At 32.5% G+C, this 27,687-nt stretch overlaps 1 long non-coding RNA gene across 1 annotated transcript; it reads left to right on the top strand.

Annotated features, from left to right (window-relative positions):
* Positions 1-26,058, top strand: LOC140448595 (uncharacterized). Its single transcript, XR_011951742.1, has 2 exons — positions 1-406; positions 24,866-26,058. It is a non-coding gene; the product is annotated as an uncharacterized lncRNA (long non-coding RNA).
* Positions 26,059-27,687: the final 1,629 nt, after the last annotated feature.

Genomic DNA, 27,687 nt, shown 5'->3' with positions numbered 1-27,687 from the left:
CTGGTACGGTAGTGCTCTGCTGTGTTTATGCGTAGCAGTAAATCTTCATAGTTGGCCTATGTACTAATACGTGTTGGTGTATGATACTATTAACGACACAACCACGATCGGAGTAGCACAATCGCCGCTTGGTAGTCCGATTCAAATAATCATCGTCATAGTTGTCAACTCATTCTCACCTTATATCGCGACAGAAATTTAAATACCCGTATATTACCTCCTAGTCGGTACTTATTTTTATCACCAAGTAGTTGCACTGGAGCCTTCACAAGAATTTCTCTCTCTACCAAAGTGTGTAAATGTAAACGAAAATGAAATTTTTAGTGAAAGTGATGGACCTTATAATCCTCCAGTTCTTATGGATTGGTTATGTCATTTACAGGAGTGTTTGCCCGGAGAAAAAGCTGTAAGTAGCTATATTTAAAATAATTCAAAAAAATTGAATAATCCAAGTACCTAAACAAATTAAAAAATTGTATTATTAGTTTTAAAATTATTTTTATTACATTTTTAAATGCCATAATACTTCTTTTGTTTATTAAATTAATTTTTATGTAACGACATTTATTTGTTTCTTAAATTTACAAGATTGCAATTTTCTGTCATGTAAATTACATTTTTCATTGGTTAGTTTGAGCACTATTTGGCGGTATACTTGTCTTGTTCTACAGGAATCTTATAACTTGAATCCTTGGATCTGTTCTCATATTTCTTATCTATAATATTATACATATCTTATTAATTACATTACTGTCATGTAATTAAATTACTGTTAATAATTTTGTTGTTCTTTTTCTTTTTGTTTCCCATATTGTAAGAAGCTTTGCCCCTATAGTTATCATTGCTGCAATATGTTATTGCAAAATGCGCAGTTTTTGAACTTTACCCAAAAGATGGCGAAAAAGGCAAACATTTGATGCCTTTTGAATGTTTAAAAAAATAAAAAAAAAAAGAATAAAAATTACATAAAACGTAGTAGAATATCTGAAATTGGCAATGGAAGTCATGAAAAACTACGAGACTGTCTTCATAATAAAATATATTCCAAAAGCTATAAATACCGATATTTTTTAATGTTATATGAAGTAAAAATATACATTCACACAACTTGCAACCCAAAATTTTATATAACATATCCACAAAGTTATTTTCTGTACATATAAAGAGTTGTCACATTTAAGTCATATCCGTTCTATAAAAATATGAATTATTTTATGAAAAGACAAAGAAAAAATTAACATTTTTTAATTAGCGATGTAAACACATTCACCTAACATAACCTGATCTGACCTAACTTAACCTAGTCTAATTTAATTATTTACATAACTTGGAATTGGTGTTTGAATTGGAATAGTGTCAGTTTGTATTTTAGGAAAATATAAATTTAAAAAAGTGGCAACAATGGATAAAGAAAACTGTCATGAATGCCAAATTTTACAATTTTTTTTTGTAAAAATACGAGATTTTGTTTACAGACGTTTTAAAGAAGAAATGCAAGGAGAAATAAAAAAAATAGCGATGACCGTGAAAAAATGTGTTTTTACAATGAAAATATGAAGTTGATCAGTATTAAAGCAAATCCATAGAAATAATTTCAGGTTACTAGAGAAATTCTCATTTGCCGAATAATTACTATTTGTAAATGTATGTTATTAGGGTCATTATCTCAGTATTCTTCATTAAATTGTACCTACTGCTTGGTATACAACGTATTGTTATAGTTATCATTACTCAATAATTTTATTCTTTTTTTTTTTCATGTTTTTATATTAATATCTTTTATATATTTCATAGCATTCACTATTATTCTAGTATGTCCGCTGTAAAAGGTATTAGAGTGCACCAGTGAAATCAGTCAACCCTGCTATTTGGTAATATTAATTAGGTTTTGTATAAATGGTAAAATACGTCGATTTTATTTTCATATGGTGTACATTTTAACGATACAGACACTTGTCTACTTTTTTCTACTAGTTATATAAAACCATTTAATTTCAAAAGGAAAATATACCATATCGTGTGACATATCATTTCAGAATCGCTTTGATAGAGTATTCCAACACAAATGGTTTTTATTTCTATATAAACTCCATTTTTAAGAAAAAGTATTAATTCATTGATTTATTACACCTCTTAAAAATTTAAAACAATGCCCATGTTTCGCTAATGCGTCAAATTTCCATCATATCAAAAACTACATAAAACGAATTTTGCTACAACAATAAGGTACTTTTTAGATATATTGTATATATAATAAACTAAATTAATGAGTTTTATAATACATAAATAGTTTACTTTTCTTCTCATGGCGCCGTCTCCTTTCAAAGGTTGGCGATCCAAATGGCAATTGTAATTTTGGAAACTGCTGCGCGAAAGATTTCTGCGGGTGAGTGGTCGAACCATCTCCTCAGGTTTTTCATCCACGAGTTCTGGCGTCTTCCTACTGATCTTTTGCCCTTTAGTTTTCCTTCCAGTATAACTTGAAGTAATTCGTATCTTTCGCCTCTCAATACATGACCCAAGTATTGCATTTTCCTCTCTTTGATTATTCTTAGTAATTCTTCAAAATAGTTTACTTGTAAGTCATAATTAACTAACGATATTTCATAATGATCCATTCATAAATCCATGCAGTTGTAAAGCCACTTTGCATTTTCAAAAATATGTAAGTAAGCTCACATACGAGACGTAAAATAACATTTAAAAACAAGAATCGGTATTTGCACCACTGCTTTTTAGCCTTGACATCGCAGACATGCCGACAACAACATCAACAAAATTTGGCTATGCCCATGACTGGGCTTTATTAACACAAACCAAAATCCCTAGAAAAAGCTGAAGAGATACTGACGGAAGACCTAGAAGTTATGGATAATTACTTTCAAAGTTGGAGACTTTGACCCAATGCCTCTGAAACAGAAGTAACCTGCTTCCACCAAAACAACAATTTGGCTTCAAGAGCACTTCATTTTCATTTATTCAATTTCGTTCATTTTGATATTACACGATTAACCACAATAAACACCCAAAATACCTAGTCGTGACTTTGAATATAACGTTAACCGTTAGAGAACATTTAAGTAACATTGGCATCTCAAGTCTTTAGACTTAGCTCTTGTTTATTCTGTAGCTTAATATTGCACACTTATTATATGGATCAACAGTGCTCACGTTGCCAACCTATTGGCTACCAGTACTACTATCAGCAAGACACAAGCATAAAGTGTAATTTTTAAGAGATGAAACACAGTCAAGAAATTAATACTTTTTATATAATGAAGATAATATGCGCATAAACCACCTGAAGAAGGATAAAAAATTAAGCGCCTGGCTGGTTAAACCTCTACACGGACGATATCTCAATGAAGCCAGTCAAGACTATGACGCGATATTTTTTTTTTCTTTTGTAAGGGTAAAAATTTCTAAAAGCCGTAAAGGGTTAACCCATTTGGCGTGTGTTGGATTCAGGGTAGAGGAATACATCCGAGTCCATTTCCCCCTAGAAGGAGGTTTTTCTGTTATCCTTGGATACCAACTAAAACCACCCTCTCCTACTTATGCGCAATTGACTGTCGCACGTACCGTTCTACGAAAGTGGGATGGTCGCTATAAAGCTGACGACTTTTTCGGAGCACTCATTTCTCTTATCTATATCTTATCTCTGTCGTTGGTCCGGCTTGTGTTTCTCTTCTTTTTCTTTCTTTTTAATGACTGCTTGGATGTACTTTTGTACACTATTCCATACCTTCTTACTTCCCGTCATCTTTACGATCATCTCTCTCACAGTCACAAAGTTCATACCTATTTCTCTATACATTATGTTTCTCTTCACTGTCCATCTATTACACTATAGCGTTGTGTGAGTAACAGTGTTGGAGTATTCGCAGTGTAGGTATTTATCTGTATCTGTCTTTAGAGATACGCCCTAAAACATCCATGTCCTGTGAGCATTTGCTGGAAGTAATCCAGTCGCCTGTGACAACATTCCACCCAGTCCCTTAGGCTCGGGATCAGCATCTTAAGCTATTGGGCAACACCTTCCGTGTTGTTCCACTCTTCTTGCTATATTTCCATTGATTTTTTCCTTTCTTCTTTTTTATGGCTGTTGTCAAAAGCTCTCTTCTCTCATAGAAAAGTCTACTTTCTACTGCTAACCGATTCAGAGGAACACAACTCGTGATAGTCTACGAGGCCGCCGCAGATAGGTGCATGCTACTCGCAACAGACTCGTTCTTTCTACTCGTTTCATGAGCCCCTTGTAGGTTGGTATCTCTAGCCGCACTTTTCCATCCGCCATATTGGTGTCGCGTCATTCCAAAATATTTGACGCATTTTTTTTATGTTAGCTATACCCCTGCAGATTGAAGTTACATCCCTTTTATTTTCCGTTTACCCTTTAGAATGATGGCTTCAGTCTTCTCAGCTGCAAGTTCTAGTCCGTGGTCTTTTATCTAGTCCTTCACGACGTTGTCCTGTATGTCTAACCCGAAATCACAGCGAGATCATCAGCAAAAGCGAATAGGGTTATATTATTAAGTTAGTTATTAAGTCACCTAGGGCTCGATAACACAGAAAGAGCCCTACCAAAGCTCAATCCTTTTAATACCGTAGGATTTTGGTGCGAATGAATTAGATTGCTAAAGAAAATGGCATAATAGAGCCCTATGGATTAAAGAATAGACATAAAACAAGATCATGGAGAAATAATGTAACCAACGCCATAATAAGAGAAAGGAAATGATAAAATCTCCATAAAATTAATTTTTGTGCAAACAAAATTAGAATACCAATATTAATTTGTTAAATTCTTAAAATCCCCTTTATTGAATATCAATTTGTCTTATCTATATATTGGTATTTTATAGTTCCTAGATTTGTTCGTTTGATAAAATTAACGACTTAATTACTTACATAATTTTCTTATTAAAACATTTACGTCGCACAAGTGACAAGAGCTTACAACATAATTTATTTTTGTTATAATTTAGCTAGATAAGATAGAGAGACATACTAGGAAAATCAACCAAGAATCTAATAAAAGAAATATTCACAGCAAGTTTCAAAGATATTTCATCACAGAGAAGAACATAGCAAGAATAAGGCTATAATATTAAATAAGGAAAAATAAAGGCTGAATACTGGAAACATTATTATTTTATATCAATGAATAAATATTTTCAGCATCATAGACTCGACAACCATTATTATAGATCTCGGACTGCTCTAAGATGTTCCTTCTTATGCGCTTTGTTTTTCCAATTGGTTATATTTTACATCATTGGCAGGTCTTTCGATTTGGAAGAAATAAAAAATAAACTGGGTACAGAACACGTATAAAAATATATTCTTTCTACCCTAACTGATGGAAAATCTGGTGTACTTTTTTTTTGTACATGACTCAAAAGATGATTATTTTCGTCAATCTCCCATGTTATTAGCCGGAATCCTGCATTCTCGGATTTTATACCAGAAAAAAATTGTTGCTTTTATTAATTTAGCAATAAAATACACCCGAGCTTTCTTAAATCTATTAACTGAACTAATTGACCTCTCATGCACCCAAATATCAGTCGCGAACTGTCAGAGTGAAATAAAACATTCAGTTAATTGTTGTGCACTAAAGGATCAAAGTTTACATAACGAAATAGAATCAAATTCTTACTTATGTAAACCATTTTATATTTTAACAATATTTTGATTATGTTATGTGAGCTATTTAAACGTATGACATTAAACATCCTATTTTTCTTCGGTTATTAGCCAGTAAGTCAATGTCGTCTATATTAAGATAATTGATACAATACCCACATAATGTTAAAGGTCTTTATTATCTTACCAATAAGATTTATTACGAAGTTACGAATACGAATTAGCGGAATGATGGTTAATTAAGAATAATTTTTTAATGAATGGTAGATAACTAGGATTTATAAAACAGTATTTATATTAAACAGTAAACAAAAATTATGGGGAAAAAATAAAGCTACTACATAAAATAACTAGGGAAAATAAGAATAATAAAAATACTGGAGCTGGGACAACAGCAGTAATTTGAGTTGGACGATCTTGCATCGACCATATCAACACTTTAACCCTTCTTCTTCTTCTTTTAATGGCGCTACAACCCTTTGTGAGCCTTGGCTTGCTTAACAATATTCTTCCATTCTGCCCTGTCGGATACTTTCCTTCGCCACTGCCTGATGTTCATGGTTTTAAGATCCCTCTCTACGTCGTCTATCCATCTTTTACGGGGCCTTCCTCTTGTTCTGTTTCCTTGGGGCTACTTTTACAGCTCGATTATCTGGCATTCTTTCTAGGTGACCAAGCCAGTTTAGTCTTTGTGACTTTACAAATCTTACCATATCTGCTCTCTGCATTAGTTCATCCAGCTCGTGGTTCATTTTAATTCTCCACGAACCATCGCTGCATTAGGTTGGTCCAAATATCTTCCTTAGTATTTTGCGCTCAGATATTCTTAGTTGATTTTCATCAGTGGTTGAGAGGGTCCACGTTTCACATCTATATGTGACCACTGGTCTAATTACTGTTTTGTAGATTCTTAGCTTAGACTCACGATTCAGTAACTTACTTTAACCCAGTTTAATGAAAAAAGAATGGTTAGGGATCGAGCAACTCTCGATCAAACGTCTTTGGTTTCGATGATCGCTGAAGTTTCTAGTATTAAAACATGAAAGATGCAAACTCTAAGTTGAAAACCAAATGGTAGACCAAGAGAGAAAATTAAGTGCTTCATAATCGGTTTACAAAATGACAATAATATTAAGCAAGAAGTGATAAAAACAAGTAGACAAAAACAATACGATATGGAGAATAATGAGTAAGAAAATCAAATCAGAAACCCAGAATAGACAACATAAATTTGCATGGTTAAAGTTAAAAAACAAGAATGGAATCGAAGCATTAGTGGAATTCTATATAAATGTTATCAACAGGACAAACTAAAGGCTCAATATTTCAACAAAATACATGGAGCAACATTAAAGAATAATAATTTGCCTAAATAAAGTGAACAAAAGAAAAATCTGTATCGAAAGATAATAATTCTAATTTATGCCATTTTTATTAATATATTCTCACATACATCACTTAACTTCAACTGCGTTTTAGTACGTAAAATTTGAAATAAGCTGTTACATTATAAAATACTGATATCACAATTAACAATAAAAATTTGAGATCATCTCTTAATTTAGTAACAGAACAAGTTAGTCACAGAAAATCTTTGTATGAAAATATTCTTATCAAACATTTTAAATAATAATTGCAACATCTAATGAATGATTTAAGATGTTTATAACATTGCGACTGTTTTATTTTTCTAATTAAGACAAATGTGGCAATTTATTAGTTCAATTATTTCCTAATTAAATGTATATATATATATTTTTCGTCCATGTTGTTAAATAATGTTTAATGTTAACTATTTAAAAAAAAACACGCAGAAAACTACAATTTTTAATAAGATAATAACAACTTTTACCAATTGAGTTTTCTAATCTGACTTCTATTTTGATGCATAGTTGCTGAAAATATTTAACTTTCCTTTTGTCTTCATTGAATTGATTTTTTTGATATCCGTAAATTTGACCAGGACTTTGGGGCTTATTTTTTTTATTTAACATTCCAATATATTTATAATCTATAATATAATTACAATAAGTAAATTGTCTGACAATATTTAACAATATAAATATTAATAAAGAAAAAATGTAGTGTAGAAAATTGTCCATTGACAATTTCCTGTCATTGGTTATCATTCGGAGGACTTTCGAATGTAATCTCTCAATAATGTCAATACTGGATTTAGTTGCTGCCCATCATCGTTGAATTTCATAGCTCCAAATGGGTTTTAAAATAACTTTATATGTTAAATGTTTGTTGTCGATTAACGGTTTTGACTTCCAGCCTATTAACCAATACAGTCTGTTGAGTTTAAGGCTCAGCTGTTTTTGCTTGGTAAAGATGTGTTTTCTCCATGTAAGCCTGCGATCCAAATACATACAAGTATTTTATGTCGCCTTTCTATGGCAGATGATGACCGTTTAACGATACCGGAGAACAGTTTCCTCGCTGTTTGTAAATGTTACCTGCGCAGATTTTGTTCCGTTGGCTCATAACCGCCACATTTTTAGCCAAGTTTGTATTGCATTTAGGTTAGCCTGTAGTCTGTGTTGTGTTACGTGTGGGTCTTCATGAGAAGAGATTACTGCTGTGTTATAAGTTGCTATTGGGACTTCTGTTGATGTAGATAACTCCGCAGTAAATATCAGGTATAGCACTGGTCCAATTTGTATAAAAGGCCATTATGCCAGACTTTGTCAAATGCCTGGGGATGTCTAAGAACATTCCCGAACAAAATTTTTTGTTTTCCAGCGATTAGTGTATTTGCTGGTAAACCCGGTAAATGTTTGTAGTGGTAGTGTGCTGTGGCCGAAAGGCAAACTGGTGATGGGGTATTATTTGTTTGTCAATTAAAATTAGCTCTATTCTGGATAACAGTAGTCTTTTCATTATATCCCAAGACAACAGGGAGCAGGCTAATAGGTGTGTAGGACCCTATTTCTTCCAAGGATTCTCCTGGTTTTGTAATTAATATTATTTGGGCTAATTTCCAAACTAAAGGAAAATGTCCTGTTCTTAAAACGGCATTATACAGTTGTGTAACGGGTTTCATTATCTATATTAATACGTTCGTCTGCTGGGAAACGTTGGAAAACCGTTACAAGATGTTCACCGAAAATCTCGGCTTTCTCTTTATTGCTTATTGCCCATGCGCCATCTTCAGTGCGGATTTAGGGGTTGGAGAATTGAGGACGTTCTATTTGCCTGGTTGCTTTCCAGAGTGAACACTCGGTAACTGTAGGCGAAAGATGTCTGAGATAAGAATGTTAACCATTGTTTTTGTGGTTATTAAATAACGCTTTTAACTGTGCTGTAGCTCTATTCAGACTGGTCTTGTCTTTTAGTGCTCTCGTCAGCTGCCATCTACGTCTTAATATTCGTTTCTCTATATAATTTGGTTTGATTTTATTGGGTAGTTTATGAGAAATCGGTCTATTTACTTGATTGTTATTGATTCCCATGCAGCTTCTTGTATGGATTGGTTAAGGTATTCTGTTAACGTAGCAGATGGTATTCTTTTGTGAATAATTTCTGAACATACTTGTATTAAAATAGGAGAATGGTCAGAAGACAAATCATAACAAGCAGAAGCCCTCAAGTGGTTGTTTGGTAAACCCATGGTCACCAAAATCTAACAGATTTGGTATTTTATTTCTGATAGTAGGAGAGTAGATAAGTTTACCCGAGGATATGTTTTTAAGATTGTTGCCTTGAATACATCATCATCATCACTCCCAGCCCTTTGCGTACACTGCTGAACATAGGTATCCCTCATTTTTGTCCATTGTGCACTTTTCATCCAATTTCTTGACATTATCTTCAGATCGTCAGTCCAACGAGTAAGGGGTCTTCCTCTACTTCTTTTGTCTAACCTCGACCTCCACTCAATCAATCTCTTCTTACACCTTTCATCACTGTTTCGGGCCACGTGTCCGTCCCAGTTCTATATCAGTGTGTCAATTCGAGAAATCACATCGTTAACTCCTGTTCTTCGTCTTAAGTCTTCATTTCTAACTCGGTCACGAAGCGATATACTTAACATTGACCTTTCATTGAACTGCCAACAATGACAAAGATCATATACTTTAAACAATATCAATGAAAAGCCCACTATGCTGGACCTCTTAGGAACTAGGACGTTTATCTCTAAAAAAAAAAATAAAATTATCACTTAATAAGTCTTTTAAAAAATTCTACAATAAAGTATTTCTTTTTGGTTTACGCTAACACTGTAGAAAATGTATGTAATTAAGATACAGGAGATAGAGGTACTTTCACGTAAATGTTTCCTGGCAGCTTAGTCATTTAAAATTGAATGATACACTAAGAACAATTTCGTAGCAGCTCGTTATCGATGAAATATCTATTTTAGCAGTTCCTTATTGGGCTTGTTGCTGAGGCATACAAGATTTATTTAATTACCAACTTCTTTTTTTAAGTTTTACCAATTATAAGTTTCTTCTGGAAATATGATTTCGCACAAATTATGATATTGCTAAATCAGAAATACTTTCCCATTTATCCATGGCTTCACACAGCATATTTCGTTTGCCGTTTACCACATGCCAATCGCCATTTATTGTTGTCATAAATATCTTCTTCAAACAGGTCCCTTTTGTCCATTTTTGTTCCATACCAGAGTAATTTTCGTTTTTATACTTCGTCATTTAGTGTCTCCTTTATATTCATTGGTTCTCTAATCAGTTCATTTCTTACTTTGTCCATAATTGTTAATCTGCAGTTTATTTTGCAAAGCATCACTTCCAGTGCATTTATTTTGTTTTCAATTTATTTTTAACTATTCTCTTAACCATTTGGCGTTTAGTTTTTTTTGTAATATCGTCGCTCCATATAACCGATTGTAGTTGTTGTTATTGTCTTTCATTCCTCTTTTTATTTATTGTATCTGTTTTAAAACTTTTTTTATAATTAATTAACAAACCCTGGCTTCTAAATTCTTCTTCCAACTTTTTTATCAAGTAGACGATGCCGTCTTTGTCTTCGGCTAAAATTATTTGATCATCGGCAAGAAAAGACTATGGATATAGTTGTCGCCAATTATTTATGTTACCTCTATTTTGAGTTCTTAAAATTTAAGTTTTAGTTTAATTTAAAGTACTAAAGATAGCAATCCCAAAGGTTTAGGTATCTGTTATCCTGCCCATCAACTAAAACCATTCTCTCCTACTTGTGTGTGCGCAGTTGACTGTCGCACGTACCATACTCCGAAATTGGGATGACCGCTGTACGGATGACGATATTTTGAGAACACTCCCATCTCTTATCTAGATCTTGTCTCTATTGTTGGTCCGGTTGGTATTTCTCTTCTTCTTTCTTTTTAATTACTGTTCGGATGTAATTGTGAACACTATTCCATCCCTCCTTACTTCCCGTCATCTTCACGATCATCTCTCTAGGATTCATACCTATTTCTCTATACTTTCTGTTTCTCTCCACTATACATCTATTACATTCTAGCATTGTGTGAGTAACAGTATCAGAATCTTCCCAATAAAGGCATTTATCTGTATCTCTCTTTCTCAACCTATGAAGATACGCCCTAAAACAGACAATCTACCAGTTCCTTAGGCTTGGTATTAGCATTTTGGTCCACTGGGTAACATCTTCCGTGTTGCTCCATTCTTCTTGCCATTTTTCCATTGATGTTTCCCTTTCTTCTTTTTTTATGGCCGTTGTCAAATGCTCCCTTTTCTCATACAGATTGTCTCCTTTCAACACTTGCAGAGGAACACAACCCGTGATAGTCCACAAGGCCGCCGCAGATACAGTCATGTAAGCGCATGCTACTCACAACAGACTCGTTCTGTCTACTCTTATCATGAGCCTAATATTAGGTATCTGTATCTAAATACAATGAAAAATATTAACTTAAATTCTAAACTGTATTTAAATAATAATTTGTAAACAAATTCAATTTATAATAAAATTTCTAAACGGCGTTGCTTTAGAGCATATGGTTTATTACCTCTTCATCATCTATTTGAATGCCGTGATGGATAAACATCAAAGCTAAACCATTTAGTCTATCTTCGCTAATACAATTTCTTAAATAAGTCTTTAGTAGTGTCTTCAGCAATGAAAATAACCTTTCACATGTGCAGGTCGTTACAGGTTATTTCATTATTAAATTAGCATTTTAGATTTTTTGTATTGTGTGTGAAAGACAAGTTACATTTTCCTACTATTCTTAAATACTTTTTACTTTGCATGCCCTGGAGGGAGGTTTTAACCCCCAAAACCCCCCTGGGTGCGACTGTGCCCAGAAATCAGAATCAGAAATAGCTATAATAATTAAAAGAAATTATTTAATTGAAAGTAACAAATGTTAAGGTATAGCAAAAAAAACGAAATACTCGTAACTACCTCCATTTCATAGCTTGAACTTTTTGAACGACAATCTATGACACATTGTATCGTTTACGTCAGTTGCACAGTAAACGACTTAAATACTAAATACTAAGTCCATTTTAAAATTATTTTTCACATGCAAGAGCGTGGGTTAAATTTAAAGCTGTATATAATTGAGTTACTAGTTTATTAATTTTAAGTATGGTATGAAAATAGCTAGGATGCTTTTCTTTTAAGATGTTTTCTGTAAAAAAACTTTTTCTTTTTGTGGCTTCGTTATAATCCAATAATAATTGGATTATAGAAAAGAGTTTCAATCGTTATTTCATTTGTTGCGTCGTCGGAACACGTTAAAAGTTAAATTCACGTTGGTATCGTATAGGAAGTCTCTGCAAATAAAATAGTAGCAAGAGAATAATGATTAGACGTCATAGATTCGAAAAGTTATAAGTAAACGGCACAAATATGATGCCAAAAAATTCAGCAAATTATTTCTAAAGTTCGGTATTTTTGGGTGGGACTGTTTTCCAGGTGATCACTGTTGCCAAACAAAAATGTCTCTTGGCATTTTCGGAAACAGTTATTGAATTATCGTCGTGTATAAGGGACATCAAAAGAATACAATTATGTACATAATTTATTGAAGTTTTCGTAAATGTTCTCCATTCTTTTCTATTCTGTGCGTATTGATTTGTTCTTGCCATGATTTGCACCCACTTTTGAATATTTCTTTCATATACTGTTCCAGGCTTTAACAGGACGTCCTCTTCTACTTTTCCCTATTGGTTTTGCCTCCCATATTCTCTTCACTTGCCAATTATGATTTATCCGGGATAAATATTCGTATAAGGCCAATTATTTTCCTTTATTGTGTTTATAAAAGTAATTTTGAACATTTTACTATTTCTGATTCTGTATGTATGAAATCTTCTTCTGTTCTTTTAACACTTATTTTTAATTCGAGCACTGGCCTCCCTCAAAGAACCTCTCCATTCGTTACGGTCTATAGCGATTCTACACCACTATCGACTGCCAAAGAGATATTGCCTAGGATGATTCTTCTGCTAAGCTCTGCATCATCAATTTTATTCTTTGTGATGTTGACTCCTAAATAGATAAAGCTATCTACTTTTTCTAAGTTATCAACTGTCAGGGAAAGCCGTGTAGGATTTTAATCTTTTTTGTGATTATTGACAGTGTATTGACAAGAGGTTTGGATTTGTAAGCAAAATTTTTGACATATTCCAATAAGAAAAAGTCTAATGGCGTCAGATCGGGCGATCCGCTAGCCGTTCCATCGATCGATCGGTAGAGCGCTAGAACTTGTGGATTTGCTGGATCAGGATATAAGATTGTCAGAGTTGGTATCACATTATTTTGAAAAAGTACTAAATAATTATCACCATTCAAATTCTCATCAATGGAAAAGGGACCTATGATATTTCTAACAGTTCCTGTCCATACATTAACCTTTTCATTCAAGATATTGTGTATATTCTTATCCCATTAAGTGAGGATTTCCCTAGAAATATTGCCTTAAAAGAAAGGTTAAGTTCCCTCAGCTGTGATGGATCTAAGGTTGTATATCCGCTTAAGGAGTTGGGCATCTTTGTTTCATTGATGATACAGTCAATGTTATGAAGTGCCAAAATATTTTACATAAAGAATTATGTATTTATGTACCATGTCCTTTCAGAACGTTGGTTATCATCATAGCTATCTTAATTTCATTCACTGTCACTCTGAATAGCATGCTTGTATCAATACCATCAATCTCGCAAGTTCATCAACCATGAAGTCTTTCTTCGTCTTGGACTGCGTTTGCCTGCTATTTTCCCTTGCATAATATTTTGTAGCAATCTATATTTGAAATAATATAAGTCGAAAGCTTACAGGACGACTCCATAAGAAACCTATTCCAAAAAATAATAACCGAAAAAAGCAGAACTACAAATAAAATTTAACAAGTACATTTTACAAATTACTGAGAAATCACTAGACTAGCATTTCTGTGTCTGATTGACCTAAAAAAAGCGTTTGACAAAGTAAGGCTCAAAGATATAATCCATGTACTGTATAATAGAGAAGCTCCCCTAAATATTATAAAAACTATCAAAAACATCTACCAAAACAACAAAATGGAAGTCAGAATAGATGAACAACTTACAGCACCTATAGAAATAGGCAGCGGAATAAGACAAGGGGATTCATTGAACCCCATGATCTTCAATTTACTCATTAATGAAATCTTCAAAACCGTTAACAAAGGAAGAGGATACAGAATGGAAAACAAAGAAATCAAAATACGCTTTTACGCAGATGACGCAATATTGATAGCCCAAGATGAAGATAGTCTGCAAAGACTGGTCCTTAGATTTAACAGAAGAGCAAAAGAATTTAATATGACAATTTCATCTCAGAAAACTAAAACAATAGTAGTCAGCAAAAAACCAACCAGATGTAAAATTAATGGCATCAGTATTGAACAACTAATGAAAATAAAATACCTGGGAATTACACTGTGTAGCTATGGAGACCTGGACAAAGAAATGATAGATCAAGTACAAAAAGCAAATAAACTGCCAGGATGCTTTAATAACACTATATGGCGAAATAGATACATTAACACTGAAATGAAGTCAAGAATTTATAAAGCTAGTGTAAGACCAATAATGACATGCCTCAGAAACAAGAACCGACATAGCCACAACGCAAAGGCTACTGGAAATAGCAGAGATAAGAGTACTGAGAAAAATTACAGGAAATAGAAAGATCTGAAGAGAAGTGAAGACATTAGAAGAAAATGTAACGTACATTGTATAAATGAGTGGACACAAAATAGAAAAAAAGAATATAATAACCACATAAGCATAATGGGGGAGACCCGTGTCGTCAAAATAGCAAGAGATAAGTCACCAATTGACAGAAGAAATATCGGACGAACGTGCAAAAGATGGAGTGACAATCTTCCATAGAGATATTAATCCGCCAATGAACAAGCAGAATTGATTATAAAGAGGAAGAAGAAGAAGCAAAAGAAGAAGAAGAAGAAGAATATATATTTGGGACCTCTCATTACACGTCCGAAGTACTCCAGCTTTCTCTTCTTGATGCTTTTTATAATCTAAGTAGTCTTGCTGAGACGTTCTAGTATTATGGGGTTTCGAATCTTCTCCACCCAAGAATTATTCCCCTCTATTAATAAGGTTCAATTTTCAGATGGGGAATTTATATTTCAATCAGATGGTATAGTTTGGCCTACAACGAAATACGCTACATTGTGATTGCAGAAATAAATATTCCTCTTTTAAAATGGTCTTCTAGTTGTCCTGATCTATCACCTATCGAGTCTCTTTGGCATCAGATGAACATGTACTTCTAACTATAACAGTTCGCAAAATCCCTGAATTAAAGGGTAAAGTTCGGGAAATTTGGAATAACGTTTAAGCAGATTACTGCCAAATATTAGTAGGCATTATGCCAAAGAGAACTGAGGCTGTTTAAAATCGGAAAGGTGACTCCACAAAGTGGTAATGCGGAGTAAATATTTGGTTCAATTAATTTGCGCCAGACATTACTTTTTCTTTTTGTTTATCTTATAATTATTATAATTGGTAAAAGTATTTGATATGGCTGATTAATTGTCAAGATCAGAAGTATCAAATAAGCCTAATCCTGCCCATTTAATGTATAATAGTTAAGTAAAATATTAAATTTTAGGATTACTATTTCTATTAGTTAAATAATAAATATTATCTGTTATTAAAAAAATCTTTCAAACAATTTTACAATAGCAGTTGGAATAATGTCTCATTTTCTTTTAAAGCCATATAAAAATCGAAAGGAATTTACCAGATACGATAACGCTGTCCATGATAAAATCCAATTATAAACAAATTATTCATATCTATTTGTAAAATAACAATATTGTATACAAAGATAAAAAAAGTCATTTTTACTTTATGATAGTGGACTAATTTTAAATAAATGAATAGGCAAAGTTTACTTCATATATTTGACTTTATTTTCCGTATTAATGCAGACATTTTTAATAGTAGTAACTGGGTTTAAGTCAGGAAGGGCATGAGGATTGCAACATTCAAAGTCAGAATTATGACAGGTAAAGGAAGAGAGATTACCGATTTCAAGCAAAGAAGAAGGATTGGTGTACTTTGTATTCAAGAAACTCGTTGGAAAGGTAATATATCGAGAGATCTTGGAGATGGATGCAAAATGGATAGAGTGTGGGTGTCATTGGGAACATCTAGTAAGTGTAACTAGAAGCAGGGATAAAATAATGGGGGTTTAACTAAATATAGGCCATACCAATGAGAATATCATATGTGCTTACGCCCCAAAGGTAGGGAGTGAGGAACAGAAAAAGGAAGAATTTTGGAGTCTTTTCCGTTTTGGTGGTCGAACAATGAAGTGCAACATAAGGTTAGGGAGGAAAAAGAGGTTATAAATAGGTCTAAAAGAGAGCAAGATAATGATAGAAGATAGTAAACTACTGCTAAGGAACGATCGTCTGCGAGGGAATAAAGGGGTTATTCTTTTTCAGGGTCCTTCTCCTATCGGAGGTTAGAAATCATCATCGCTATTTTAATTTTATTGGCCGTGCTTCTGAATAATTCTAATGAGCTGCAACCGAACCACTCTCTCAAATTTCTTAGCCAGGATATTTTGCGTCGTCCTGGGTTTCTCTTCCCTTGTATTTTCCCTTGCATAATTAATCTAAGCATCTCGCCCCTCATTATATGAGGGGCGAGAAGCCATCATCGCCAGATAAGAAGCCAATATCTCCAGATATTAAATCTTTCTAATTTTCACAGTTTTTATGACTTCACATTCTTTCTTCATTCTTTGTAACACCTCTATATTAGTTAATTTTTCAGTCCACGATATTCTGTAAATTCTCCTGTAGCACCACATCTCAAAGGAGTTTAATTTTTTAATTTCAGACTGTTTTATTGTCCACGCTTCCATGCCGTATAGTAAAGTAGAAAAAACGTAACGACGTAGCATTCTTGTGCGGATCTCTAGATTAAGGTTACGGTTGCAAAGTAAGTTCTTCAATTTTATGAACGTGTTTCTTGCCATTTCTATTCTAGATCTGATTTCTTTTGTTTGATCTCCATCTTCGGTTAGCCACGTTCCTAAATATTTATATGTTGTTACTCTTTCGATCGTTGTATTATTGATGACCAGGTTATCTACATTTTTTGGTTTTTTTTTGAGAATATCATTGATTTCGTTTTGTTGAGATTCATTTGCAAGTCCGTACCTTTCACATGCATTGTATACATGTTGTATTATGTACTGTAGATATAAAGAGGTTATACAGTATTGTTAAAGCAAGAGACAAGTCATCAAAGTACTTTACTTACGTGCGGCAGATTGAGAGTGTAGATGGAAGAGTGTTAAGATCCAATGTTGAAATAAAGCAAAGATGGTATGAGTGCTTAAAAAAGTTGCAAGAAAGATGCCGGACCCGATTCCGCCGATGTAATACCGGGGATAACAAGAGATGAGTTTGTCGAGGCTTTAAATAGGATGAAGAATGATAAGGCAGTAGGATCTGATGAAATACCTATGGAGGTTTGAAAGTCTCTGGGAGAGGAAGGGATCGCTGTGTTGTGGCAAATGATAAGTAGACTATATGAGGAAGAAAGGATGCCCAATGCATGTAAGGAGAGCGTGATATAACGATGATTAAGGAGACATAAGGACGAAGTTAAATGTGTCGATAGCAATTAAAGTAAATTGTATACTCACGCTATCACGCTTAATTGCTATCGACACATTTAACTTCATCTTTCATCACTAGATGTCTCTAGTAGCATACTCTGGTAATTATTTTGTCTATAATTGCCGAGTAGCCGGTGCGTTTTGGTTTAGTTTGAGTTTTCTTACAAGCTCTCTCTGATGACGGGAAGACCCAGAAACACGTGTCAGGGAGTGGTAAGAAGCTCAAATTAAATCGAAACGCAACCATTTTCGCAGACATAAGGACTGTAAGAACTATAGAAAAATACAGATATTTTTGTAAGATATCATCTCAGTATTTTATTTTAGGAGTTTTATTAAAAAAGCTTATCTTAATTGTTTAGAGGAAGAATATATTCTGTAATATTTTATGGAAATAGATGCAAATCTTATCTCATTAATGCCAAAAGCTGCAGGATACTCTTCATTTTACTTTGGTAATTACCTGTCTTTTCGAATACTTTCTACTGTTTTGTTTCTACATAACCTCTTCCCACCATCTTTTGCTGTTGGAATAATTCTTTTTTGACTGTTTCATATATTCTTACCTCCTTTAATATATTTTAAACCGGTATTTCGATTTAGTCGAAAAAAATGCCTGAATTTGCATGGCGAGCTATCTGAAATTTTATTATTATAACCTTCAAGGGGGTCAATATTACACAGTGTAAATTTAAAATCGCGACTGAATCCCACCGTTGCGTTAGCCGCCATCTTTAATGTACACGAGAACAGTTTTTGCTGAATCTCTCCGCCATATTCAACTTTTCGACAAAAATGGTATATATATATATATATATATATATCTTAATCTGGTATATATATATATATATATATATATATATATATATATATATATATATATAATCTCTCATTACGTGCCATACATTTTCTTCCCAGGCAACTGAAGGCCTTCCCCTTCTTCTTCATAGTTTGGGGTATGTAATTTAAAGCTTTTTTTGGCCATCTATCTTCATTCACTCGCTTCACGTGACCATACCACACTAGTTGCCTCGTTTCAATTCTGTCTACACTGGAATATACACTATTTGTCATCCTTCTAATATCTTCATTCCTGATATGATCTTTTTTGGATACACCACACGCTCTCCTTAGAAAAGTCATTTCTACTCCTGCTCCTCCTCACTCCTAATCCCTTTTGGGATGTGGTGACACCATCAGGCCTTTACAGTTTTTTCACGATTTCTCTCCATCGTTCTCTGTCCTGGGCTAGTTGTTCGGCTTCATGTAACCCTTGGTTAATCGGTATTTTTGTTTGATTTACCCAACGGCTTGGAGATCTTCCCCTAGGTCTCTTTCCTTCAACTCTACCCTCGATCAGTTTTTCCATCGTACCTGTTCTTCTAGCAATGTGTCCAAAATACTGCAAATATCTCTGTTGTATTTGTTTAAGCAATCTATCCTTTAGTTTAAGTTGTTCTAATATCGATACGTTCGTGCGATGATCAATCCAGGATATTCCCAACATGCGGCGGTATACCCACATTTCAAAAGCGTCCAGTTTATTTTTATCCGCTTTCTTTAAGGTCCACGTTTTGGATGCATATGTCGCTATGGGAAAAATGAGCGCCCTTACCAGACTTAGTTTTGTGTGTATTGTTATGATAGAATTTTTCCAAATTGCTACTTCTTCCAAATTTCATTTCTAATACTTCTATTCTTTTTCTATCTTTTTTCGGGATCTGCCAAACTTCTGCCCGATAAGTCATAATAGGCTCTATCACGGTTCGATAGATTGTCAATTTCGTTTCTTGTCTAATATCTTTACACCATAGTAGAGAGTTTAGAATGTTTACCACTTTTTTTCCCTGCTGCATTCTGTTTTCGATATCTCTTTTGGTAGTGCCTTCTTTAGATATTATAGATCCGAGATATTTATATTCATTACATGTTTTTGTGTTTCTAATTTCTAACTCTGGATCTTCTTCATCATCTCCTATTTTAAGATACCCTGTCTTTGACATATTCATATTGAGGCGTCGTTTTTCATATTCTTTCTTTATTTTTCTAAACATGTAGTCCATGTTTTCCTCTTCATTCGCTACGACTACCTGATCATCTACGAAAAATAAAGTTGTTAGACATTTACCATCGCCTATGTCTATTCCCATTGCGGATACTTGTTTCCTCCACTGCTCTAGCGATGATTGAATATATAATTTAAATAAGGTCGGAGATAGACACCATCCTTGTTTAAGCCCCTTTGTTATTGGAAATGGTTCAGATTATAAAGTTTCCTTCTTAAACGACACTTCTTGCATTTTTGTATATATTTGCGATAGCATCCACATATTCTCTACTGAGACCTACTTTCGTCAATGTTTGAAACAGTTTTTTCAAAGGTACCGTATCGTATGCCTTCTCTAAATATACAAACAATAGGTTTAGTAGGACAAAAATGGTAAGACTTTAATTTGTTGCAAATATGATTTTCTACATTTTTTTTTCGTGCTGTCGATATTTTTTTTTGAGTTAAGGGGGAAAATAGTTAAAGTGAAGGGGGGAAGTATCTTAATATATTTCATTTTTTGCTAAATTCAATATTTGAGGTCGTACGTATGCGATAAAAGCGCGATCGTAAAATCTTGCGATAATTGGTTATATAGAAATTGTTTTTGTTCAATATCTCAATAACTTTTCGACATAATGGTAACAACTTAAATTATTGCAGTTGTGACCTGGCTACCTAGTGCCCATAGAGAGACTACGTCTCAAGGTCAGCAACCCCAATTAGGAGTCTTGTCATATTATATGAATTTATCAGCAACGATGTAATATATATCTTTGATATCATTTAAAGGGTTTTACCCATATATTTAGTGCCTTCACTCATGTATTCACCTCGTAACAGAACTGATGATGAAATTTTTATTCCGAAAATATTCTGTGATGTAGACCAAAGGGTTTTTTTTAGAATATTTATACCTTTTATAAAGGATTTTTTAAATAAAATTGTTTACTATATAATATTTACTTACACCTTGTTGACTTTAGTATTCTTCTTGACCATTAACATGAATTGATATTTAGCCAATTCATATATAGCAAATATGTAGAAACGACAAGGGAAGTTTTATATTTAAAATTGATAGAATAATCTGAAGTTAGTGTAAGACTTTGCCGCTAAAAATGCGTTACCAATGCTGTTTGGTTAGTGACAATATTTTAAACAAATAGCATGACCTCATAATAAAGAGATATATTATTAAGTATTATTCTTATGAACTTATTTACATATTATTGTTTCTATATCTGCTTATTTATTATCAGATTTATAGGTATTATCAGATTATCTCTTTATAGTATTGTTTTGCAATCAATTTTTATTCCTGGTAAAACCAAAAAAATATAATTTAAAGGCTCACTAACATTTGCCGAACAATAAAAGCAGAAAAATATAATTTTAAGATTAACCGAATTCTACAAAAAATTGAAAATGACGGAAGTCCTTGCAGTTATATTACGCAATAGTAACAGAAACAAAAAATAGATTAGCCTGAAACAATTTATATTGTATGATGTAAATTGTAGAATATACGAATGTGGCAATTAGTACTCAATTGTTAACAATAATAAAGCACATTTTGCAATTTTTTTGATATTTTTCTATTACGTAAAAGTGCGCTTATTTGTTTGTAAACAATTTTGTTTACGACAAGTGCATCTGGTACTGTTTTCAGATAATAAACTGCTTGGTATGCAGAATCAGTCAACATTACCATAAAGATACAATAAGCGCATTCCAGTGTTTTAATTAAGGTTATTGCCAATTGTGAGACGTAATTATAATTAATATGAAAATAAAAATATGCGATAAAGTCTACATAAAACTTTTATAACGTGTGACAAAATATTGTTTAAAACATCATTGATTTCACGTAAAAATCTTATACAGATATTTGAAATCCTTGAAGACGTACAGTTGATTTTGCTTTGTTTTTTTAACAATCCTAAAACTGAAAAATATATTTTTTTGCCTATAAAACGTTTCTTATACATTTTAGAGAAAAATAATTGAAATAAAAGTTATAGATCATAAAAAGTTCTTTAATTGTGAGAGTTTTCAAATTAAAATACAAAAAGAAGTGATCGAGATAATTGCAAAAATTATTTTTGCAGTTGCAGTAATTTATAAATAATACTTTGTTTTTTGCACAACGGCATGTAGTATAACTACTCAAAATTGTGACAGTTAATGAGTTATTAGAGTGTATTAAATTTCAAACAGTTCGACCAATAGTTTATAATATATGTATGTTTTTAAATTAGTTTGTCCCGGATCGCGATTATTTAAACAACTGCATTTGCAGAAACAGTCACTCTAGAGGTATTTTGTAAATGGCAATCGATTCTTTGAGTCTTCATTTTTAAGGTACCTTTAAGGTGTAGAGGAGGTGTCCGGCCAAAAGAGGTGTCCTTTAAGAGATAGTTTACTGTACAAAATTATGAAAATACATAAACAAGCTTTAATTTGAGCTATGCTACATTAAATTTGACCTAATTGTTTCTGCAAAATTAATAATTGAATGTCCAAAAATGTTAATTTTCCATAGAGGCTTCTGTTCATTCACTAGCTTTTCATTGAGCTAACTTACAAGCGTGTCTCATAAAAAAAATCAAAGTTATTATAAGTTTTTATAAGCTAAAAAGTCAGTCCTTTTTCAAAATGTTTAACAAAGTTAATAAAATATTGAAGTTTTTTTAATATACCTTAAAATTAGCTGTACTTCTTCATGGAATTGTCATCAGAAACCCCTCATATACCTTTTAGAACCTTAAAATACCTGTATAAGATTTTTTCAGCTGTCTTCCTTGACTGGGGTATATAAATTATTCAACGCTTTGTAAGGTTAAAAATAAATACATTCTAATTTTAACTTTTAACTTTTAACAAGTTGCTGTGTTGAAGTTACAAAATAAAATTTCGTTTTTAAGGTTCCCCTATTTTTTGTGGCACAAAGATTCTTTGTTTAATGCCATCTCTCCACATACACATAAGGTTCCCCTAACACGGTTTAACACTTTTTCTTCCAGTAAACACCAGATTCTCTCTGCTCGTCTTTTGTTGGCATTTAGTCCTATTAGGTATATTAGTGCGCCATACGTAATCATAGGTCTGACTAGAGTCATATTTAGCCAGTACATCTGTTTGGATTTCATACCAGATAATTTCCCACATATCCTTCAATATGGCCAAAGGGAAAGCTTTGCTTTGTGAGATAGTTTTTGAAAGAAATATTTGGAAAAAAAATGTTATCATTTACTGTCTTTGTCCGTTGTTGAGACTGTCCATTGAAGAGAGTTGAAGGGTACAAGTTCATATATCTCAGAATAATTTTTACTTTAAAAACCGTCCGTATAGATGAGGTGTCCGGCCAAAGAGGTGTCCGTTAAGAGAGAGTTTACTGTAAAAAATTATGAAAATACATAAACAAGCTTTAATTTTAGCTATGCTTCATTAAATTTGACCTAATGGTTTATGCAAAATTAATAACTGAATATCCAAAAATGTCAATTTTCTCCATTTTTAGTTTTTGAAATAATTTTTTATGCAATAATCAATATAGTTTAGCTCTTTTAATTATAAATCGAATGAGACTTTGTAAGATCCGATCGATCAATTCGTTTTCGAGATACTTTGATTTATTTTTAAAAATTCTTAATTAAAAGTTCATAAATTTTCCAGGGCCGGAACTTTTTTTGTAAAACAGATAGAGATCTAATTCTAAACAGATTCTATTCTTTGTCGATTTTATTTTTATGTAGAAATAAAAATATTTGATTAAAAATGTTTCAACCCCTTATTTATTGCTTTGAAGTAGGGGCAACTTTTGCAAGTAAAGTTGACTGTTTTTTTGAGTAGCTGAATTGGCTTGATGGTGGGGGAAATTCGGAATTTAAATCCACGGCGCTCGGAAAAATTATCATATCTTCGTTAAATATGGACTAATTTCGTTTTTTTTGTCTGGGGAAGCGGAAAATTTTGTGATAATTAACGAATTTTTTGTTTTTTGGTGTGATTAAAACTTTAGTGACTATTAACATTTCTCTTTAATTACTCATCTTTATTTTACATATGATAAATTTTTGTATAATCTTTAAATGAAAATTGAGTAGGATTCCACAAACTTATTAGTATGGAAAAAAACCAGTACGTATCTGGTATATAAGTTATGTCTACTATATAAAAGAGAAAACAGAAACAGCTATAATATTTACAAAAAAGAGGAGGGCATTTCTACAAAAATGAGCCCACCAGATAAAACATGCTTTCTGATATAAATAAACGAATGTTTACAAAAGTTATTTTAGAGGTGAAAAATGGCGAAAAATTGACATTTTTGGATTTTTAATAGTTAATTTTGTGTAAATTATTATGTCAAATTTAATGTAACATAGCTCAAATTAAAGCTTATTATATGCACTTTCAGAATACCGTACTCATTGTACTTTAAAATGTTAATTTGATAGAAAATAAAAATAAATAAAAAACCACTGTTTTTTACAAATTAAAAGTGTTATAAAAAAATATGACCAAAAGTTTGAAATTGCAAATACTTGGATATTTCTCCAGACATTACTCTTTATAACGCTATGTTGGTTTCATAAATTCACTAATTAATGCACGTTTTTCTCTACAGTTTGAACTAAGTATGTATATGTCCACATAAAATCGATCGTCTTCCTTTTATTGCGAAAATTGTATCCGAACTCGACTCACCGTTTCTGAAACCGCTTTCTTTGCATGGTTGTTTAGGCATTTTCTTATGCACTTCGCCTTTATACTAGAAAAACGTCAAAAACCTGTCTATTGTCTACTAAAAGCCTACTGTTAAAAAGTTTCTCTGTAGTTTTGTCACCGTGTTTGATTTTTTTGTTAATGTTGGTCCTATTGTTGTCTTTCTCCGGTATTATGTAATCTATAATTATAGTAGTAGCATTTCATTCCAATCTAAGAGTTCTGTTATTGCCCTTTGCTACATTTCTGGTGAAATCAGATATTTAAATATTGTTGTCTATTGTAGATTATTTCAATATACACACTTACTGTATTTTTTAATTCCAGATACCACTCTATCCAAGATGACCGCAGTCTGTCACAAAATGAAACCAAAAATAAACGCCATTTCATTCACCTCTACACAACGACCTCAATGAACGGGAAACCTTTGTGTTACATGGACGTATACCAGATATATTCAGCTTCCGATGAAGAACATCTAAGAAGCGTCTGCTCCAAAGGCGTCCCTAACAAAACGTACTACAGGCACAAGGAGCGGCTTACCAAAGAGAGGTCCTATATTCCAGACGAATGGAAAGATTACTCCATAATGGCTGTTTGATTCATTTTTGATTCACATGGAATTTAAATCTGCGATACTAGTTTTCTCGAACGAAAGAATTGATACAGATCGTCAAATGTAGGGAAAGTCGGTTTTAAACATATCACGATAAAATTTATTAAGGTCAGCAATCGCAGGCTAGAACCAGTACTATAGGTGCGATTCTAACAGCAATAATTATCAATACAAGAATCATAATATGTGATAAATTTCTGTAGTTTCTATACTATGTGTAATTTAAATCAAAGATTAGTAAAGGAGTATACAAATCGTATACTTAAGTATTAATGAAAAGGTTTTGTTTCGCAAATATTATCATTTAAGACTAAATAATCCGCATGCAAATTAAGCTGAGAGATAATGTACATCAAACTAAGTATACCCTTAACCTAATATGCTTTTTATCTGTTTTTTTATTTTATTACTAAAATAATAATGATGAAACAGGTTTTTAACATTACATTCCTATATCCAACAATATTTAAACAGAACTGTTTAATACAGGATTAAAATTATTGTATTAAAACTAAAATTAAGAAAAAAAATGTTAAATTGAAAAGCATTACAAAAAAACATACTTACGTATCTTTATGCGGTTCTTTGTGATACGAGTTACGCGCATAATAAATGTGGTAAATCAAAAACCTTTTCCTATGTTTGATGAACTGTAAGATACCAGCGATTGTGAGCTTGTGATCAAAATGGTTTTATTATAATAATAAAAGTGCTTGATTTACAGCTCACCTTTATGCATGAAGAGTACATGAGTCTTCTACTTAACATACGCTTGTTATTTTTTCCTTAGAAAGGATAATATAGAATATAAAACCTAAATACACCATGTACATAATTCTTTGTAAAATTCGACTGATTAGATATAACATAATTTTATTAAAAATAAATTTAAAAAAATGTTTTTCTGTTTTTTCTTTCATTCTCCCATTCACATAGAATATATTTTACCCTCGAAAATATAATACTCGTCCTCAAGGAGTTCGTATGTGAGTGGACAAAAACAATAATTATTAATAAATCGATGGACTTTTTCTGCTCTCTGAAAGATGCAAGATATAATGATATTCAAATAAAGACAGTTAAATGTCAAAAGTAAACGAACTATACATAATTTTTTTATTTAGAAAAAACCCTCTTTCAAATAGAAGAGAAATATGCTTTATTGTCAGTAAAAATTGTACAATTTTATGGACAAAGCTTACAAAAAGTCAAAAAAATAACAATAACAAATTTAAAATTTACTAAAATTACATAAATCGTCAATATAACAAAATAAAAGATAATAACACCTTTATCAACATCTGTTTTGCCTTGCAATTCTTAGAAGGCACAGATTAAAGCAAAATTCTGAATTTGGTTTCGAAAATTAGTTTACAGATTTTTATATCAGATGTCGCTATTTGCGTCTATACGAAGCCATGTTAGAGTTGCTTCCTAAGACAGAAAAGATTTATTTTCACGTTCAGAGCGACTGTGAAAGCCGTTCTGAAGAAGCCTATTAGGCCGAAATACGTATAAGCGGATGCACAGGCGCCCTGTACGTGAAATCAAATCTTAACTGTCTTTTCCTTTTTAAAAGATAATAAATTATACAATCCATTGCAAAATTTTACTAAATTGAAAATTGCATAATAAAACCTTACGAACTATTTTACGAATAAGTTGCTGCATATAATACAGAAATATATATAAAAATACTTTTAGTTGCTTGTACCTAAACGTACTGTAATTTCTTAGTTATTCGTTAAGAAACTATTAGACTGAACTGACTGAATAACATAGTCTTTCTCAGATAGATAGGCTTTTGTCAATTTACGGAACTTAAAGAGATGTATTTTTTTGCCGAATATAATTAGATTGCTTTACTAACGCAGTGGTCGGGATCGGTAAATACACATAAAAGCTTAAATTTCTGAAGGAATAGTTAGGATTAGGTCTTACTGGAAAAACATGTAGGTGTTTACGAATTAACGAGTATATAAAGAGGGAAAAGTTAAAATCCCGTGATTTTTGAAGTATCTTCTGCAATGTGTTATTCTACTGAGGCCAAAAAGATACCGTATTACTCTTTTTTGTAATTTAAAAATAATATCAGATTGGGCAGCTGTACTAGAATCCCAAAAGGGAATTCTATATCGAAGATTAAACTCGAACAAAGAAAAATATGTTATTTTGGAAGATGCTAAATTGATTTCCTTCGAAACAGATCTTATTACATAGCAGGCTGAGGCTAGTTTCTTACTTAACAAATCGATATGAATCGATCATTTAAGGTTGCTGTCTATAAAAATACCACGAAATTTTACAGAATCAGCGGTACTGATCTGGCTGTTATTAAGAAGCAAGGGTTGAAGAGCTCTTTTATAGGATAATGCGAGTGCCTTATCCACGTTAAAAGAGAGTAAATTAGAGTCGGACGAGATTTTTATTTCAAGTAGATCAGAAGTTATAATTGCATGAAGAGTTGCAACATTAGAGTTCCTCCAGGTAATACTGGTATCATCTGCAAAAATAAAAAAAAAACCATCGA

Source organism: Diabrotica undecimpunctata, chromosome 8, assembly GCF_040954645.1.
Source record: "Diabrotica undecimpunctata isolate CICGRU chromosome 8, icDiaUnde3, whole genome shotgun sequence".
In the NCBI taxonomy this organism is placed as follows: domain Eukaryota; kingdom Metazoa; phylum Arthropoda; class Insecta; order Coleoptera; family Chrysomelidae; genus Diabrotica; species Diabrotica undecimpunctata.
The sequence above is the reverse complement of the archived record's forward strand: the minus strand, read 5'-3'. Positions and strand labels throughout refer to the sequence as shown.